Here is a 21716-nt window from a genome sequence, read left to right as displayed (position 1 = left end):
CTCACACAAGACAATCAAAATAATCAAATGCATACTCAGCATGGCATGAAATAAAATTGCCCTCAGTGGCAGGAACGAAAGAAACAAAAGAACTTGTAACACTCGCTAATGTAAACTCCGCGAATGACACGGATACATACTGCATAATCCCCTAGCCCAGCTGTAACGGCTGCACCCGTGGGAACGGAAAGGCGGACAGCGTAACAATATATATATATATATATATATATATATATATATATATATATATATATATATATATATATATATATATATATATATATAAGGATATATATCGTCTGTCACTGTGTATAAGTAAGGTAGTTTGTAATTGAAGCATTACTGTTAAACTAATATAGTAAATGATCGACTCACTGATATTAACTGTGGGGTGGTGATGATAGTGATGTTGTTTGAAGGGTGTTGGTAGGGTTTGATTGAGGTAGGTCAGGGTCTTGGTATGACTGCGTCAGCACTCGGTGTTGTCACTGTGGGGTAGGCAGGCAGGCTGGCAGGGAAGCAGGCAGGTGCAGGACGGTAGGCTGGTGTTGTTAGGTACACCCGCGAACCAAAGTTTCGGTACCCCCCTCGATGGAAGGAAGTGGAAGTCAGGGTTAGAGAGAGGGCAGGTGAACGGACAACCGTGATTGGTACTTTGGAACTGAGCTACGAGGCGAATAGTGAGAAACCTAAGGACACTGGATTCGAAACATTTCCATGCAATTCACGTGCAAAACATTATGCGTTCGTAACATACATACTGTAACATATAACATAGACTACTGTGTTATTATGGTGTCCTGTGACACTGACCCATCTGTTTCGGATCCTCATCACACAAATAAAGCACCGAACCAGTTGTATATAAGTTGCAACTTGTCATTATAACTGCAGTCATAATTTTTGTGAATGTTATCCCTGGACTGTCTATAGCTATAATGAAGAATGATTGTGAATTTAATGTTGATTTTCACAGTAGTTGTGCGGATGGTTATAAATGTGGCAATTATTTTATGTGGACGACTAAACCACATTGTAATGGACAGCGGAGAGCATTCGCCAATAATTTACTATAACCAGATGAAATTAGATGTAAACAACACAAAATATTATGAGACAACGAAGACACAGCTGTGGTATCCTGCTCCGCCTTGTTATCAAGGCCTTAACTGTGGCTTCACCTCATACGTGCATTATTTCCCTTCAGTCGCTGGCTCTTTTATTACTCTTACTTCCCGGTATCCTCTTACTGCGAGTCGTCATATTCCTTGGAGGGTTTCTTGTCGTCCGGTCTTATAACCCCTACTGTATTACAATATTCCTCGCATCATCACTCCCAGACAAACAACGTTAGCACAAGACTGCTGAATTTTATTGCCACTGCCACTACTACTGTAATCCCCCGTTTCCTATTGTGTCTAATTTCCCTCACAGTACTACTACTGCTGCTCCTATTACTACTCCACTATAAATCTGTATAATAATACATATGATTGTCCTTATGTCTGTGTATCTGTTAATCATAATTATTGTCCCTGTCCCACCGTCGACAACTCGTCACTGACCCGGCACAGCTACTCCAGTTCCCACCCACCATGGATTCTACTCCTCTCCCACTCCGACACCACATTACCCTTCACCTCATCCTTGGGCTAGAAGGCCTGTTGTTCACCCTTTACCGGTGAATATACGTGGCATGCATTAATGATAAAAAAAAGAAGGCATTTAAGAGCTAAACGGTAATCGGCCTCTAAAATATTCTGTTTGCCAAGTCCAAACTTTAGACCATATATTGATACCATGAAGGTTTTATGTTGATAGCTCAAGCCGTTCATGAGATATAATAGGAACACACACACACACACACACACACACACACACACACACACACACACACACACACACACACACACACACACACACACACACACACACACACACACACACACACACACACACACACACACACACACACACACACACACACACACACACACACACACACACACACACACAGATGCAGTTAAAAACATGATCGCTCCGCCTTCTAAAGGTAGGCGATAATAATGTAATAATAACAATAACATCGTAGATGTGTACTGTAGTGTTCCTAACATTACACTTAATAACTGCAGACCCAAACGTGCTTATATTACGGAGCACTGATATACGAGTATTAACCACAAAACCGACCACAGACCGTTCTTATCATTACCACTGCACCTTCCCTATAGCACTTCACCATGGTAATACAACCCACTGTAGTCCTCTGAGAGATCGCTACACGTGTTTGGGAAAAATAACAGCGCACAACATGCCTACAAACCACTAAAATAAGCATATGATGTTTCACTGACATCCATCAAATAGCCTAGGAGAAGTTACTGGACAAACAAACAAACGACTGGACACAGACAAACAGAAGCAGAATGTCTCGCATCGGTATGTAACGACCTGACAAAACTCTTGTGATCCTGCATTGCAGGTGTCAACACAGTAATAATAATAATAATAATAATAATAATAATAATAATAATAATAATAATTAATCACATGTTATTAGGCACGATACTGAGAAGGACACACACTGGAATAGCATGTGTCGACGCAATGCAGAATCTGTTTGCCATGACAGAAGGTTGGGTTGCGGTCAAACATTAATTTAGTATTACTATAACCCTACCATTACAGCATATTATGGCACTGTTTGGTTTTATATGTCACAGCTGTTTTCACTTGTTTTATCAGGGAGATTATGGTGTTTGTCCTCCTCTGTATCATGGATATTAACATGTGATTACTACTACTACTACTACTACTATTACCACTACTACTACTACTACTGCTACTGCTACTGCTACTACTACTACTACGATTATTATTATTATTATTATTATTATTATTATTATTATTATTATTATAACTATGATGACACCTGCAAAGCAGGATCGTAATAGTTTTGCCAGGTTGTCATATACCGATGCGAGACATTCGGCCTCAGTCTATGTCCAGCCGTGTTTTTGTCCGCTAACTTCCAGGCAATTTACTGGATGTCAGTGAAACGTCACAGGTGTATTTTCATGGGTTGTAGGCATGTTGTGCGCTGTTATTTTTCCCAAACATGTGTAGTGATCCCACAAAGGACTTCAATGGGTTGTGTTGCTATGGTAAAGTGCTACAGGTAAGGTCCAGTGGCAATGATAGGAACGGTCTGTGATCGGTTCTGTGGTTAATATATTAGAACTCCGTAATATAGGCACGTTTGGGTCTGCGACTTTTATAATTATGTAATGTTCGGAATACTGCAGATGTATGTTATTGCTGTCAATTTTATAATTATTCTTATTAATGCATGCCACGTATATTCACCGGTAAAAGGTGAACAACAGGCCTGGTGGCCCAAGAAGGAGGTGAGGGGTAAAATGGTTCGGAGTGGGGGAGGAATAGAGCTCATGGCTGGTGGGAGAGAGGGCCCGGAGGTGGGTGGGGTGCAACTGGGGTAGCGGTGCGGGGTAAGTGACGAGTTGTCGACGATGGGACAGGGACAATATGATTAACAGATACACAGACATAAAGACAATCATATGTATTATTATACAGATTTATAGTGGAGTAGTAATAGGAGTAGCAGTAGTAGTACTGTGAGGGGAATTGCAGTAGACACAATGGGGAAAGGGGGAATAGTAGTGGCAGTGGCAATAATGGTATTAACAAATTCAGCAGTCTTGTGCTAACGTTGTTTGTCTGGGAGTGATGATGCGAGGAATAATGTAATACAGTAGGGGTTATAGGACCGGACGATAAGAAACCCTCCAAGGAATATGACGACTCGCAGTAAGAGGATACCGGGAAGTAAGAGTAATAAAAGAGGCAGCGACTGAAGGGAAATAATGCACGTATGAGGTGAAGCCACAGTTAAGGCCTTGATAACAAGGCGGAGCAGGATACCACAGCTGTGTCTTCGTTGTCTCATAATATTTTGTGTTGTTTACATCTAATTTCATCTGGTTATAGTAAACTATTGGCGAATGCTCTCCGCTGTCCATCACAATGAGGTTTAGTCGTCCACATAAAATAATTGCCACATTTATAACCATCCGCACAACTACTGTGAAAATCAACATTAAATTCACAATCATTCTTTATTATAGCTATAGACAATCCAGGGATAACATTCACAAAAATTATGACTGCAGTTATAATGACAAGTTGCAACTTATATACAACTGGCTCGGTGCTTTATTTGTGTGATGAGGATCCGAAACAGATGGGTCAGTATCACAGGACACCATAATAACACAGTAGTCTAAATTATATGTTACAGTATGTATGTTACGAACGCATAATGTTTTGCACGTGAATTGCATTGAAATGTTTCGAATCCAGTGTCCTTAGGTTTCTCACTATTCGCCTCGTAGCTCAGTTCCAAAGTACCAATCACGGTTGTCCGTTCACCTGCCCTCTCTCTAACCCTGACTTCCACTTCCTTCCATCGAGGGGGGTACCGAAACTTTGGTTCGCGGGTGTACTTGTACTGATTGACGTGTTATGATGATCTTAGCAAATGATGACAGTGTTGAGCTGCTGCCTCTCTCAGGTGGTTGTGGTGAAGATGGTGGTGCTGGTAGTGCTGGGGAAGGGAGAAATGTGTTGATGCTACATCACCATGCTGGGTCAACACTATTGGCACAATACAGATGCACTTCCTCTTTTCTCATTTTTGCATGTTATTGTTTGTCGTTTCTCACTTCCTTGTTCACTCATTCTTCTTAACTTGTAGTGCTTGATTTTCCTTAATTGTTGAGATTAACTTGTAGCCTTGCAGAGTTGTTGATAGATGTAGTTTATCGTTGCTATTGTTTCCGTAAATCGTGAAGTTGTGGTTGAGGTGGTTAGGCGCGATTAGGGGCGAAGTTAAGGTGCATAGGTGCTCTGCTAGCTCCTGCTCTCTGTTTTACTTGTTTGTATTTTATTTGATTCCGTGAAGTCGCCAAATTGAGCGTAGTCATAGATTATTTTGATTGTAGTTTGTTTTTTTTATTGTTGACTGAGACGTTTATCGGCTTCGTTTACCACTTGCCATCAATATCAGTGAACGGAGTTTATCGTAGTTTACCGTTGTAGCAGTTCAGGAGAGTACTCTGCTGCGTACATCGATGAACGTTTAAACTAATATCAATGAGCGTTGTATAAATTCATAAGGCGTAGTTTGTCGTAATTTACCGCTGCTGCCAATGTAAGTGAACCGCAGCTACCAATGTAAGTGTATGTAGTTGGTTCATTGTTACCACCGGCCACCACTGTAAGTGAACGTAGTTGGTTGGTTGTTACCATTGGCCACCAGTGTAAGTAACATTTTTTATCCTTGCTCACCACTGTCACCAATGTAAGTGAACGTTGCTGATGGGTGTAATTATAGAGAAGGTTATCTGGTTGAATCGTCGATGGGAGAGGCACTAGGAGAGAGTAATGGTGAGGCGTAGTAGGAGAAGTAGGCCTCCTCTGTTCTGTTAATCTCTTCGTATTTTAAGTGGAATTATCAAAGAGGCAGATTTGGGTCGATGGGGTTTATTGTGAGACAGTTATATGAATAAAAGTTAAGAACTTGGCTTGACCCATGTAGCCTATGGTTAGTAGCAGTTTATGCTAGCTGCAGTCCTACTACATTACAGTAATCTCACTCTCCTACTCTGTCACTCTCTGCTTGTCTAACGCTTGTTCTCCCCTGTCCTACTCTGTCTGACTAACTTTCCTACATGTGATATCGGACTTATATCTCCCTCTAGCTTCCGGCTAGAGTGTGTGGGCGTACGTGTGCGTACGTTTGTGTGTGTGTGTGTGTGTGTGTGTGTGTGTGTGTGTGTGTGTGTGTGTGTTGGTCATATTTCTGGCTCATGGTCAGGGGTGTTTGGCATTCTTGATTCGTCTAGGCATGGGGATGTATAGTTGTCTCTTCCTGGAGAACTCAGACATAACTACGTGTTTTACATATTGTTACCTGTAGCTATATAGTTGCATACCGTAGTTACATATAGTAATTGTTATAACATATTATGCCTACACTGTTACAGATATTTTATGAATGGAGGATGCCAGTAATCTGGTGTATGGATTATTTTTTTTTTATTCATTTGTTTTTCCTTCCTCTATGTTGTTATTTAAACATAAATTATATATATATATATATATATATATATATATATATATATATATATATATATATATATATATATATATATATATATATATATATATATATATATATACTTCTTCCCTGGCTACCATTACTATATAACAACTTTGAAAGCCAGTGTAGAAGACCTCTGCAGTACATCATACAACACTTGTTCCTGTTGTTTAACACTATTCTCTCCGATCAAGCAGACCTAAAAATGCAGTGGGCACACAACACATAATGGTAAAACGGAATAAAATCATGGTGAGATAGAATAAAATCATGGTAGAGTCATGGCCAAAAATAATCACCTGTCCACCCGTATCCTCATGCCTCGGACTGGCGCCTTTCTGCGCGGCAAGTCAGTGGAGTAAGAGGGGCAGAGAGGGAGGGGAGGGGCAAGAGAGAGAAAGGATGCTGGAGGAGGTGGGGACGAGTGATGGGGCTGAGGAGAAGGCGAGAGAGGGTAGAGGAGCGTGTGTGAGATGTGAGGTGGTGGTCATAAAATGGTAGGTAATGTTTCACTAAACCCTGTATAACGGCGCCAGCTAAGAAGCCATAGATAGGTGGTTTTATCAAAGGCTGGCTTATGAAATTTACTGACAAGACGGACCAAACATTTGGGGTGAGTCACGAGTTTCCAGCTCAACACACTATTGCCTTGTTCACCCCCCTTTTAGTATGCTGATTTTTCTTGGAAGATAATGTCGTCTACCATTGTGACCTAAATTCACCAATACGAGGTGATGAGAGAATGCTGTGGATACTGGTCGGCCATTCGAACCCACATCATCAAGGAGTTGAGGCAACGCCGTGCAGTGCAACGAGGCCGCATTATTGGTATGCATGAGGCTGACCACAGCATAGCAGACATAACGAGGGAGCTTGGACTGACCAGGCAAACTGTTAAACAGTGGCTAACGCGCTGGGAAGACTCTGGTGCTGTGGATCACCTACGACGGTGAGATATTATATTGATATTATATCGTTGCCTGGTTACCTCAATGTCATAACAAGACACTCGCACTTAGGGTATACAGCATATTCAGAAATGATTTCTCTATCCTGCACCTGCTTAATTATATAATTTTGTTTTTGAACTCTATGAACTTCCGTATTTCTTTGTTATTTAGCTTACTGTACGTATAATTTTGTTGTCACTTTGATGAGGTACTATATTTTTAGTTCTCTATGTATTAATTTCTATTTTTGTATTATACTATTTTTTCATCTATTGATATTTTTATTTACGTTTATATTCACATGCCTCATTTACTTCTTCGATGAAAATAGTTCTTAATTTATTTTCATCACATCGTAGACCAGGGAGACCAAGAAAGATGAGTGAGGAGGATGACATTATAATCCTAGCAAACATCGAGTGCATCACCGTTCAGCAACTCTGTGAGCATGAGGGAGCAGCTCCAACTGGACATTTCTGCCAGGATGGTCAGGCGTTGCCTACATGAGGAAGAGTCCACCATCATGTTCCAGCTACGAAAGGAGGTCTGCAACCGAGGCATGTGAGGGAGCGGCTTGACTTTGCCAAAAAAACTATGTCATGAAGGATTCAGATTTTGGGGGCCGCACTGTTTTCACTGATGAGAAGACCTTCTCATCAATTACATATGGAGCCCTCCACTGCTGGTGAAGAAACAAAACTAGGTATGAGCAGTAAAATATATGTACAGAAGACAGAAGTAAGAGGACAACCATAAATGTTTGGGGGTAAGTGAACCTCAACTGCCTGGGTGTGTGAACTGACATCGAGGGACGGTTTACCTCTGAAGTGTATTTAGAAATCTTAGGTGAGGTTATGCTGCCAACCATCCAGGTGATGACTCTGCCCTATCCAGAAAAAATCATCTTCATGCAGGTATGAGATATTTGAAAATGCTTCCCATCTGCACAAATGTGATACTGGCAAATGTAATATATCAAACACTGTTTTCTTAATTCGTGCGTTCTTGTATGTATTGTTTCCATAATCAACGTTTGCTTTCCCTCTCACACTAGGATAACTGACCCATCCACATGGCCAGAGTGGTCAAGCGGTGGTTTAACAAGAGGAGTAACCAGACTGAGCTCTTGCCTTGGCCATCTTGTTCTCCTGACCTGAACCCCATTGAGAATGTGTAGGGCCAGACTCTGAACACGTGGGTGTCAGGCAACGAGCACACGCAGGCCAACCTCCTCAGGTACACCGGGGATGAGTGGGAGCTATTCTGGCAGAACCACCAAACTATCTACAACATCGTTTCATTGGTGCCACAAATACTTCAAGATGTGATTGCAGCAGAGAAATCTGGATTGATTATTAACCCGCCATGTGCCAGTGCCATTTTAAAACGGTCTGACATAATTCCGCGGCCAGTGCCAGTGCCGTTTTACAACGGTTTAAAATAAAAAATTTCACTGTGACCGCATTTTTCGATTCGCTGGTAGAAATTGGCAGACATGTAAGGTAACTGTTCCTCTACCATCCACCAGGCTGTCAAGGCCATAAACTCCCTCCCTCCCCCCCTTACGCTTGTTCTGCCTCACTCTGCCTATGTGCCTCACCCAGTGCTGTACATAGTGGAGGCATTTTGCAAATATTTTCATGTAAGTGTAAGTTGTACATATTTTCTTGTAAGTGTAAGGACTATATAGTGAAGTCTTTGTAAATACCTTCTTGTAAGTGCCAGGACTGTACGTAATGAAGTCAGGTTGGACCTATCTTCAAGTAAGTGTAAGATAATGCATTCACAGTGAGAAAGTCAAGTAAATTGTGATAGATGCTGAAGTAATAAGTAATCAGAAAAGTGTAGTGAAGTGTTATACCTTCCCAGCCTTAATACATGAGTATACCTTACATGGAAAACGGCTTTCTCTCACGTACGAGATGAGCGTGAGAGAGTGGCTATACCTGTACATGAGTATGCAGGACTCAAAAAAACTCATTTCCGAGCCTCGGTAAGCATTTTAATGGTGAAATTCGTTGTATCCACATCAAAATCTATCATTTTAGCCAAAAATAAGAAAGATCGAAAAATGGCCAGCACTGGGGTGACCCATAGGGCTAAAAATAGCCGGCAGGTGGCGAGTAAAGGCTTCTTTTGTTGTTCTGGTTTAAATAATATTGTCAATCAACGGCCATAACACGTTGAGTACACCGCTTCCCGTCCGATCAACGAAGTTAAGCAACGTTGGGTCTGGATAGTACTTGGATGGGTGACCGCCTGGGAACACCAGATGCTGTTGGCATCCCTACGTGTCAAGTGGGGTTGGTGGAGGATTAGTGCCCCTCCCTGTAAAACAATTAACTCTAAGCCATTGGCCACCCCGTCTGGGATACATGGCGTCTGGCAATGAATGAATGAAAAAAAAAAGAAATATTCTGAATTGATGGATGTGTATAATTTCAGTCCTAAAAGAAAGTATATTATTATCATTATACGATATCCTTATGCAACTATATCAATTATAGGCAATATCTTCCAGACACCATTATCCATTAACTAGGGCTTGCATGTGCCACAAAATAACTAACAATGGTGACTATATGTGAGTGAATACAATAAGATGGTATTAGGATGAACCACAACCACGGCACAGGTTTCAGTGGTTGCAACAGAACATGACATCTTGTCACACAAAAAATAATTATATGTAAAACTATGGAGCATTTGTTACAGAAACCTATTACATGGAACCAATGCCATTCGGATTTTATTCTGAGTGTGATGATATAATACACGGATAAACACAAATATCTGGCTATGCACTAATGTTGGATCCGTCTCGCCAGATCATCAGCTGTGAGTCATGTCAATAAATATACCTCATGAGCCAGTCCAAGATATAACCACCTATCTAAATCTTGTTATCTTAAGCCACTATAGAAGGTGTAATGCAGCATTACCATTACTTACCATCTTAATATCATGCCCTGAATGAAAGCAAATGCCCAAATTATGTGACCACCACTTCGATTTTCATTCTCTTTCCTCTATCTCCCCTCCTTCGATTTCCATTCTCTTTCCTCTATCTCCTCTCCCTCCCCTTCCTCACCCCACCCCAGCACCATCACTCGACCCACCACCCACCTTCACTTCTTTCTCTGGCCCCTCCCTCTAAGCCACTCTTACCCCACTGTGACTTGGTGTGCAGAAATGGAGCCAGCCTGAGGCACAGGGTACCGGAGGATAGGTGATTATTTTTTACCATGACTGTACAGTAGAGTAAGCTAGATTAAGTTTGTCAACACTCATGATTCGACCATTCCGCATTAATCTTACCCAGGATCTCCCACATGTAAAGAGTAAGCACTACCCTCTTCCTTTTTGCTGGTGAAAAGATCACCATCATACACCCTGGGAAGAGGCATGCAAGGAATAGCAAGGTCTGAAGCAGGTATGAAACAATCACAAAAACCACCAAGTTTGCCATCATAACAATTGTCCAGGAAGCCTAATCCCGAAGCCTATTGGAGTTTGGCACCCGTCCCGGTTTAAATTAGGCTGGGTTAGGTTACATTTGGTTAGGATAGGGTAGGTCAGGTTGGGTTTCTAGCAGTAGTTTTTGCCGGGAAATGCACTGAGAACAGACTCAAGAGAATCATGAGGTTAATTTGTGAGGTACAACCAGAGCATCACCCATGGCTCAAGCATTTATCAGTGTTGAATAGCAACAGACATCGGGAATATGTGCCTGGGAAGAAATGTTTACTACACAGTCACAGCGCAGGAACTGAGACCGAGTGATGGGGTCTCTAGTGGATGCTGGGTAGGCTACCCAGCCGGGCACGGCTGCTCCACTGGGCAATTCCCATCTGGCCCGGCAAGAAAATGTTCGCATGGCCATAATTTCCGCAGGACGCGAGCATTTTCTCCGGATACTCTGGAATAATGTACGAATACTGGTTCCAAACAGCCAGATCACAACATCCGGGTAACGGATTGTCCAGGTAATGGCTGTCCTGATAATCGAGAGATTACTGTATCTAATACCGGTATGTGATAGTGATGAAAATAATAATAATAATAATAATATAATCTGTATTATAATGATCCGATTTTTGTATGTGTTTGTTTGTTTGTTATCGTAGGACAGCAAAAACGGCGCAACGTAGCTGAATTTTGTTAGACCAGACTACCATTAAAATGTTCTAACTTAAAAAAAAAAATAAAATAAAAAAAAAAAATTCCAGTCCAATTGGCCCACTGGTTCCCGAGTTATGACTAAATTCTAGCCTTTTGACATTGAGCGGAGGTCGCCAAAGGAGACCTTTAATAATAATAATAATAATAATTATTATTATTATTATTATTATATGTGTCACTTCAGCACACTAAGCTGCTTCTTGTTTCAACAAATTTTTCCCGTGGTTCATTTTTTGTCCTGTAATTAATATAGGTGATTATTTCAGACGTCATTAGCCCCCCCCCTCTCTCTCTCTCTCCGAACCAATCCATATTTCCTATCAGTCAAAACTTTATGATGAGAGAGAGAGAGAGAGAGAGAGAGAGAGAGAGAGAGAGAGAGAGAGAGAGAGAGAGAGAGAGACGGGGCGGAGGGTAAAGATGGACCGACACGATGAGACTGTTGAGAGAGAGAGAGAGAGAGAGAGAGAGAGAGAGAGAGAGAGAGACGATAAAGGAGACAGACACAATTGGGTGGTTGGCCGCAGTGCTCATCTCAGCATCTTCAGCCTTTGAGCCTGTGTGGGGATATTCAAACACTGTTCTGCGATACAAGGTAACTGCATAATCAGGTTACCATAGTTACCTGCCCTAGATGCTACCGTTAGTGCGCATTTTATGTATCAACACACACACACACACACACACACACACACACACACACACACACACACACACACACACACACACACACACACACACACACACACACACAATTACGTACATATATTCATACACATAATCATACATTTATACAAATATGTAATATACATACTCACATACATACATACATACATACATACATACATAAATGCACACACACACACACACACACACACACACACACACACACACACACACACACACACACACAATTACATACATACATTTATACACATATACATTTATACAAATATGTAATATACATACTCACATACATACATACATATAAATACACACACACACACACACACACACACACACACATTACATTCTCATCAGTCTCGTTTCACTTCCTCACTCAGGGTATATTTCTCGTCCTTCGCTGGCCATTCCTTCTTCTTCATCTTCTTTTTCGTATTCTTGTTCTTTTTCATTACCAGATTATTATTATTATTATTATTATTATTATTATTGTTATTATTATTATTATTATTATTATTATCTTCCTTTTCTGGTTTCGTCTTCATCTTCCTATAATAGCAGAAGTAGTAGTAAGACGAAGTACTAGTGGTAGAGTATAGCATGAAGAGGAGGAGGAGGAGAAGGGGAGGAGAAGGAGAAGAAGAAGAAAAAGAAGAAGAAGAAGAAGAATGAGGAGGAGGAGAAGGAGAAGAAAAAGAAGGAGGAGGAGATGGAGACGAAAAAGAGAGGTCAAGCAAGGAGGGGATGCAGGAATGACGTATGATTATTTAGAAGGATGGATGGAGGAAAGGAAGGACATAAAGACGAGAATAAGAAGAGACTTATATCGGAACGAAAATACTGACTGAAGGATGAGACGGAGGAAAAGAGGGAAAGAGAGAGTGTTCGATAAAGATGGAAAAGGAGGAGCAAAGAAAAAGAACGTCATGTACTTCAGTGTTGTAACTCTTATCATTGTATCAAGATATCACGAGCTCTCGTGATGTCTTGATATAATGATACCACAATACAACTGCACACAGTTTTGTTGATACCTCCTGTAACAGAGTGATTAACAGAACAAGGAAGCAAATTATGAATCCACTCTGCCACATTCAGTACATTTCAAATTCATCCCTATATGTTTCTTCATGTATCTAAAAACTATTCTTATTAACTACACTACAATGATTTATCAGCTTAGCCTTGTAATTTTTTTTTCTTAGCGTGCGGTAGAACTAGATAAAAGGAATATAGCAGATTTGCATCAGGAATTCAGTATGGAATATTGTTAATTTCAGATTATTTTTCCTTCAAACTCCAAAGTATATTGTACTTATATTTACGTTGAGAGAGATCATGTATAACGATGTTAATGAGAGAGAGAGAGAGAGAGAGAGAGAGAGAGAGAGAGAGAGAGAGATGGTTTCCAAAGATACGACTTAATCCTCTTACTGTTAGTGTTCTTGTTCTTATAATCCAACCCTTTTCCTTTCTTTCTTATCAAAACCTTTATAAATCTAGTTATTCACTTATATGTCTTTAAGAAGAAGCCATATAATCTTTTCTTATGACTTGAGACAAATAATAATAAAGTTTAAGAATTTTGATGTAAGATTTAGATGTGCTTTACTCTTTTAGGTTAAAGTTCCCGTCCTTCCTTCAGCTGGCGATGCAAAAAGTATTTTTTCCATCATAATCTTGTTATCTCCAGACGATTTTACACAATTTAGAATGTTCTTTTTGAACAGGAGGGGTTGGATATAGCCTTTGTTCACCCCTTGACTACAAGATATCCTTCCCAAGATGAGAAAATCCATCTGGTGTTAACAAGAAAAAAAAAAAAAAAAAAGGTCACGAAGTAATGGAATTTACAGTAAAGCAATTAAACACAACATTTATACCAGTGTCACCGACAATACTATACCCTTTTTAATTTGGCCAAAAATTTCAATCATCTCGTCATAAAAGCCGAGTTGTAGCAGTAAATGAACACTCGAAAATGATGTCAGCCGCGAGGACATGATGTGGAAAGAATGTAGAGTCGTAGCATTGTCTGCCACCTCCACTGAGCTACGTGAATTAAACTGAAGAAGGAAAAAAAATCCAGGCCAATTTAAGGACACAAAACTAGACTCATACACTTGCAGACAACATTATTACCAGTTTAATCGTGAACTATACCAATTTAATGTAACAAAGCTTCAGACTGCTATGTTGATTAGAGTTTACGGATCTTACTTCGGCGTGGAGCCCTGCCAGTGATTCCCTCCAGCTAAAGTGTGAACAGGAGTGTATCGTACTCCAAATAGTCTGTTAACGTCTGTGTGTGTGTGTGTGTGTGTGTGTGTGTGTGTGTGTGTGTGTGTGTGTTTGTGTGTGTGTGTGTGTCTTGCTGTGTGTTGCGTGTCATGAGGTCAGCGGGGCGTGTATCATAAAGTTTTGATTGTGGTAACACTGGACTGTAACCAAGGTGGGACAGGGATTAGAAACGGAGAAGGGGACAGGGGAGATGGTGGAGAAAGAAACTGAGAGATAGATAGGAGACAAAATGTAAAGGCGAAAGAAATGGGGAGAGAAAAACATAATCTGGATAGTCGGATAGGTTGGAAGACTATCAGATAAGAAAAAGAGAGAAGAGACGACAGAGTAAGCCAAAAGAAATATTGAGAAGATAGGAACTAGAGAAGATGAGAGGGGTGGAATGAATGAGAGCGGGTGAGACAGAGGAATGATGGGAGTACAGGATGGAATAAGGCAGAAGGGGAAGGAAAAGGCATATCAAAAAGAGAGGGAGGGTTGGAGATGAGAGAATGAGGGAGGGAGGAAATGATGGAGAAAGGAACCTGCAGAGGAGCGAGATTTAATGGGTGGAGATGATGGAGGGAGAGATGGTCATAGGGAGAATGGACGCAGAGCTGGAAGTGAGAATACAGTAAGTGTGGAGAGGCAAGAGAGAAAAAGAGAAAGACGGAGGGAAAGAGAGAAGGGGAAGTAAAGGAAAGGATATGTACAAAAATGAAGAGATACAAATAGGGAAAACGACGAAAGGGAAAACAGCAAAGGAATAGGGAATCTGAAAAGGACAGATGGAGATGGGGATTGGAGGAAAATGAGTTTATATGTATCTGTATATATATATATATATATATATATATATATATATATATATATATATATATATATATATATATACATATATATATATATATATATATATATATATATATATATATATATATATATATATATATATATATATATATATATATATATTGTTACGGAGCAGAGAAAGATAATGTACACTTTAAGTGAGAATACTAAAAATCACTACTGTCCCGTAAAGTTCCAGGTTCAAAACAAAAGAGTTAGGTAAAATTACAAGTTAAAGTTTAATGCTCAAACTGACAACAAAACATTCAGGACTCATAAGGATAATGTAATGGCAAAAAACAGGTTAAATATATGGTTAACTGCAATAGCCTCTATTAACACGAAATTAGCAAGAGTAAATTTATCTAAGTCAGCCCTGATAAAAATGAGAAAACCAGATAATACTCAGTGAATGCAAGATATATTATTTCAGATACAAAATATTATTACCACTAGCTGACAATATGAATTACAAAAACTTTACTAGGCCTACGAATCAACACCTTATGCTATACAGCACAAGACCAAAATGTAATAACACTCATACTCAAATAACACAGCTGCTAGATGGTTGGAGACTTCCTGAGCACTCACAATAATAACAACTGTACAGGGGAGGACAGAGATGTGAGCAAAATGAGGAGTAGATCTAAGTGGCAATTAATACAGAGACTGAGCTCATTATATAGGGGCCGGCAGAGCTTGATACAACTTGTAAGAAGGACGCGCAAATGAAACCAGAGGGGACAAAGAGTTGACACTCCTGCTCTGAACAACAGAAAGAACGACTTACTCTAGTATAAGGGAGGAGGGGGGGGTGAGGTAGAACATGCTCGTGATCAAACATGCAGCATAATGTACGTTAGAATTACACAAAGGATGATGAAATCATAGGCTATGTAACACGTCCCCACAAAGAAAAAGAAATTTACAAAGGAAATTTCTTATTACTCTAAAACAATCTGTCTGAAGTCTAGATAAGCAATCTGCAATAACATTTTCTTTCCCCTTGACATGTTGTATGTCTAATGAATACTCCTGAAGAAGTAGACTCCATCTTGTCAATCTCTGATTTTTATCTTTAAACTTACTAAGGAATTTCAGTGGGTTATGGTCGGTATAAATGAATATGGGGTCAAAACCAGAACACAAATAAAATGAAAAATGCTGTAAACCCAAAATCAAGGCCAAAAGCTCCTTCTCAATAGTTGAGTAGTTCTTTTGAGGTGGACTGAACTTCTTACTGTAATAAGATACAGGGTGTTCAATACCCTGATCATCCTCTTGCAGCAAAACAGCCCCAGCTCCTGTATCACTTGCATCAACAGCCATCTTAAAAGGCTTAGCAAAATTTGGAGTAGCGAGCACTGGCTGACTTAATAGGATAGCTTTAAATTTGCTGAAAGAGGATTAACAGTTATCGGTCCAGAGAAATTTAACTCCCTTTTTCAGTAGGTCTGTAAGTGGTGATACAAGAACTGAAAAGTTAAGAACAAATCTCCTGTAATAACCTACCATTCCCAAAAATCTTTGTAGCTCTTTCCTACTTTTAGGTCTGGGAAGATCACTTATAACCTGAACCTTAGCTGCTGGTGGTGCAACATGTCCATCACCAATTACGTACCCAAGGTACTGAACTTTAGCTTGACCAATCTCGCACTTTGATAAATTAGCCACGAGATTAGCCTGAACCAAACGTTCAAGAAATTTACTGACATGGCATAGGTGATCTTTCCAGTTGTCACTGAAGATTAATACATCATCAATATAAACAACACACCCTGCAAAACCCTCTGTTACAACATTCATGAGCTTCTGAAATGTGGCTGGTGCATTCTTCATACCATATGGCATTACAGAACATGCAAAAATCTTTCCTAGTGTTACAAAACATGAGATCTCCCTAGCACGTTCAGTCATAGGTACTTGCCAGTATCCCTTTAACAAATCAAACTTACTTATGTACCTAGCCTTTCCGATCTTGTCTATGCAATCTTCCACGCGAGGGAGAGGGTAAGTGTCTGTTTTGGTTATCTGATTAACACGTCTGTAGTCGATGCAATGCCGCTGTGACCCACCTGGCTTAGGGACTAGAGTGACAGGAGAACTCCACTCGCTCTGACAGGGCTCAATCATCTTGTGGTCCAACAGGTAGCCAAGCTCCTTCTCGATGAGAGGAACTTTCACTGGGTTCACACGGTAAGGAGGCAGTTTAATTGGCTTTGCATCTCCAACATCGACATCATGCATCAACACAGTGGTTCTTCCTGGAGTGGCACGGAACACTTGCAGGTACTCCTGCAGTAATGCCGAAAACTCCTGCCTTTCCTCGGAAGCTAGGTGAGAAAGCTTAGTCTGGAGATCATTCATGATATCAGGATTCTTCCCCAAACTATCACTCAGGCTCATGCTGCATGGGAGAACTTCACTTGCAAACTCGGGTGGAACAGCTACAGTGCAGACTGGGTTATTTTCGTCCCGCCTGTGATATAACTTTAGCATGTTGATGTGACAAAGTTGCTTGTTCTTTCTACGATCTGGTGTGGCGATGACATAGTTGACATCACTGAGTTTCTTCTCCACGAAATAAGGACCACTAAACTTGGCTTGAAGAGGTTGCCCATGCACTGGTAGCAGAATCAAAACCTGATCTAATGGCTGAAAGTGGCGTAACCTGGACTTCTTATCATACCAAGTCTTCATCTTCTCCTGAGCAGCTCCTAAATTCTCTCTTGCCAGCTGTAAAGCAGTGGACAGCCGTTCTTTGAACTTCATCACATACTCCAGCAGGTTGACGTCATCTTCTTCCGACAGCCAGCATTCCTTGAGTAGCTTAAGGGGTCCTCTTACTTCATGGCCAAACAGTAGTTCAAAGGGTGAGAAGCCCAGTGATTCATTTGAAGATTCTCTTGCGGCAAATACAATGAATGGAAGACCTTTATCCCAGTCTTTTTGATGTTCCAAACAGTATTTCTTGAGCATCGATTTGAGTGTTTGATGATATCTCTCCAACGCTCCTTGGGTCTGGGGATGGTAAGCTGAAGACGTGATCTGGGTGATGCCCAACTCTTTCAGAGACTGCTTGAAAACATTTGACATGAAATTACTTCCCCGGTCTCACTGTACCTCCTTGGGTAGACCAAACTTTGTGAAGAACCCTAGCATTTCCTTAACCACGTTCTTTGCTGAGATGTTTCTAAGTGGAATGGCTTCAGGATAACGAGTAGCCATATCAATCAGGGTCAACACATAGGAAAATCCTGAAGAAGTCTTAGGAAGAGGGCCCACAATATCCACCAACACATGGGTGAATGGCGCCTCAAAAGGAGGAATGGGAACTAGAGGTGCAATTTTTCGGTCTGATTACACTTCCCCACAACTTGACAGGTGTGACAAGACTTACAATACCAGGAAACATCCCTGAAGATACCTGGCCAGTAGAAGTGTTTCAAAATGCGTGCCACAGTCTTCCTCACTCCAAGGTGTCCTGCCAAACTGGAATCATGAGCCACTCTAATGATATCCTGCCTACAAACACGAGGGATGACAACTTGATGTACAATCTCCCATTCACAGCCGGCTGATGCTGTTGGGGGTCTCCACTTCCTCATAAGTACTCCTGATTTAATATAATAACAAGTAGAAGCACCGGCTGACTCTTCCTCACTGCAAGCAGAGTTAGCTAGACCTTTCAACTCAGGGTCAGCAACCTGCAACTCAACCAACTCTTGACGAGACAAATTATCAACACTACGGGGTACTGCTTCATCTGGTGAGTGGTCCAAAGTAGCAAGAAAAGTGTCAGCTAGGATAACATCATCATCATCATTATCCTCTAAGTCACCAGTAACTTTAGACTTAGCCCTAGTGACAGCACATGCAGAGAACACATCAGGGACATCACAATCCTGGGCCGCAACCACTGGCTCACTAGACAACTGAGGAGCTGGACACACTTGACTTCCACCAATATCATTTCCAAGTAAGAAAGTTACACCTGACATTGGGAGTGTCTCAACCAACCCAACCATAACAGAACCATTAACAAAACCAGACTCTAAATTCACTCTGGACAGAGGGACAGAGAAGTAATTATTCCCTACACCTTGTAAGATTACAGTTTCATCAGAGGAATTAACATTTGAGCATAAGGGATTGGCAAGCACCTGTATCACGATATATTTTAACTGATTTCCTGTCATTACTGTCCAGAGGACTGACAAAACCATCAGACAGGAAATTAGCACATGAACTCTTGAGAGTGTCACCCACATTACTGCTCAAAAGAGGAGCTTCATCATGAGAATTTAATTTACCCCTCAAAGCAGGTTCAGTTAACTCGGTTAAAGAATTCTGGGAACTCTCAAGGGTGGACACTAGACCAATTGACTGAATATTTAAAGACTCCTTTTTGTTCACATCACACTGTCTCCTGAAACATTTCTCCGTAATATGACGAAGCTTACTACAATAAATACATTTACTTTTCTGAAATCTACAGGTGGAGCTGGTATTTACTTCCTGAGAAACATCATCTTTATTCTCTTTCCTGTTACCTGTACTCTGAGTAGAGGCAACGTACTTACTCTCAGCTTTCCTTTTTTCTTTAGAATATCTCTTGTGAGTGAGAACATATTCATCAGCTAAAACTGCAGCATCAGACATATTATCTATTCTTTTCTCATCAAGATATAGGCTTACATCATTATTAATACACCTTTTCAAGTCCTCCAGCAAAATCATCTGCTTAAATTTGTCAAAATCAGAATCCACATTCTTAGAATTTAACCACTGCTCTAACAGATCTTCTTTGAATTTGCATACTCAACATGGGATTGCTTATCTTGCTTATAAGTTGTCCTAAATTTTACTCTATAGGCTTCAGGAACAAGCTCATAGGCCTTAAGAATCAAGCTCTTAACTACATCATAATTATCAAATTGATCCTGAGGCAAAGATGCATAAGTTACTTGAGCTTTACCGGTGAGAACAGTTTGAAGGAGTACTGCCCAATACTTTTTGGGCCAATTAAAACCTGTAGCTACCCTCTCAAACAACTGAAAATACTTTGTTAAATCAGATTCATTAAAAGGAGGGACAAGTTTAACATTTTTAGCCACATCAAAATCATCAGAGCTAGATGATCCAGTTCCACCTTGTTTCATGCGATACTCATGGTCTGCCTGAATCCTAGCAAGTTCAGTTTGTGCCTGAGCCTGTACCTGTGCCTCCTGAATACGAGCATTTGCCTGAAATTCAGCCTCCTTAGCACGAGCCTCCTGCAGGGCTAGCTGTAACTTAGCTAATTCAATCTTCGTTTGCTCATTTGGAGGAGTTACATTAAACAAGCTTTCATTAATCATGTCAACAATTTGATCTTTAGAATGATGAGAGCAAACAGCAATTCCCAATTGTTGAGTAACAAGCTTAAGTTCATTCTTTGTTCTGTTTTCTACATCACACACTGTTTGCACATTTGACAAAAAATCTTTGGCTTCATCAAGCGTAGTAATAGTAGACATCATGAATGAATCACAGTCACAAAATATCAAGCAATATCCTTATGATAATATCCTGAATATCCTGATAAGAGGTCGCCAAATTTATGTTACGGAACAGAGAAAGATAATGTACACTTTAAATGAGAATACTAAAAATCACTACTGTCCCGTAAAGTTCCAGGTTCAAAACAAAAGAGTTAGGTAAAATTACAAGTTAAAGTTTAATGCTCAAACTAACAACAAAACATTCAGGACTCATAAGGATAATGTAATGGCAAAAAACAGGTCAAATATATGGTTAACTGCAATAGCCTCTATTAACACGAAATTGGCAAGAGTAAATTTATCTAAGTCAGCCCTGATAAAATGAGAAAACCAGATAATACTCGGTGAATGTAAGATATATTATTACAGATACAAAATATTATTACCACTGGCTGATAATATGGATTACAAAAACTTTACTAGGCCTACGAATCAACACCTTATGCTATACAGCACATGACCAAAATGTAATAACACTCATACTCAAATTACACAGCTGCTAGATGGTTGAAGACTTCCTGAGCACTCACAATAATAACAACTGTACAGGGTAGGACAGAGATGTGAGCAAAATGAGGAGTAGATCTAAGTGGCAATTAATGCAGAGACTGAGCTCATTATATAGGGGCCGGCAGAGCTTGATACAACTTGTAAGAAGGACGCGCAAATGAAACCAGAGGGGACAAAGAGTTGGGGGGGGGGAGTGAGGTAGAACACGCTCGTGATCAAACATGCAGCATACTGTACGTTAGAATTACACAAAGGATGATGAAATCATAGGCTATGTAACAATATATATATATATATATATATATATATATATATATATATATATATATATATATATATATATATATATATATATATATATATATATATATATATATATATATATATATATATATATATATATATGTAACAATATATATATATATATATATATATATATATATATATATATATATATATATATAGATAGATAGATAGATAGATATAGATATAGATATAGATATACATATATATATATATATATAT

General features: G+C 40.0%; 1 non-coding gene across 1 annotated transcript; it reads left to right on the top strand.

Moving 5' to 3' along the window:
* The first annotated feature begins 9302 nt into the window (after window positions 1-9302).
* Window positions 9303-9421, top strand: LOC145394484 (5S ribosomal RNA). The gene has a single exon (XR_013896429.1). It is a non-coding gene; the product is annotated as a 5S ribosomal RNA (ribosomal RNA).
* The last annotated feature ends 12295 nt before the right edge of the window (window positions 9422-21716 follow it).

Source organism: Coenobita brevimanus, chromosome 3, assembly GCF_032717465.1.
Source record: "Coenobita brevimanus isolate Jiangsu-jjx chromosome 3, ASM3271746v2, whole genome shotgun sequence".
Taxonomy (NCBI): domain Eukaryota; kingdom Metazoa; phylum Arthropoda; class Malacostraca; order Decapoda; family Coenobitidae; genus Coenobita; species Coenobita brevimanus.
Note: the sequence above shows the minus strand (reverse complement) of the source record. Positions and strands in the feature narration are given on the sequence as shown.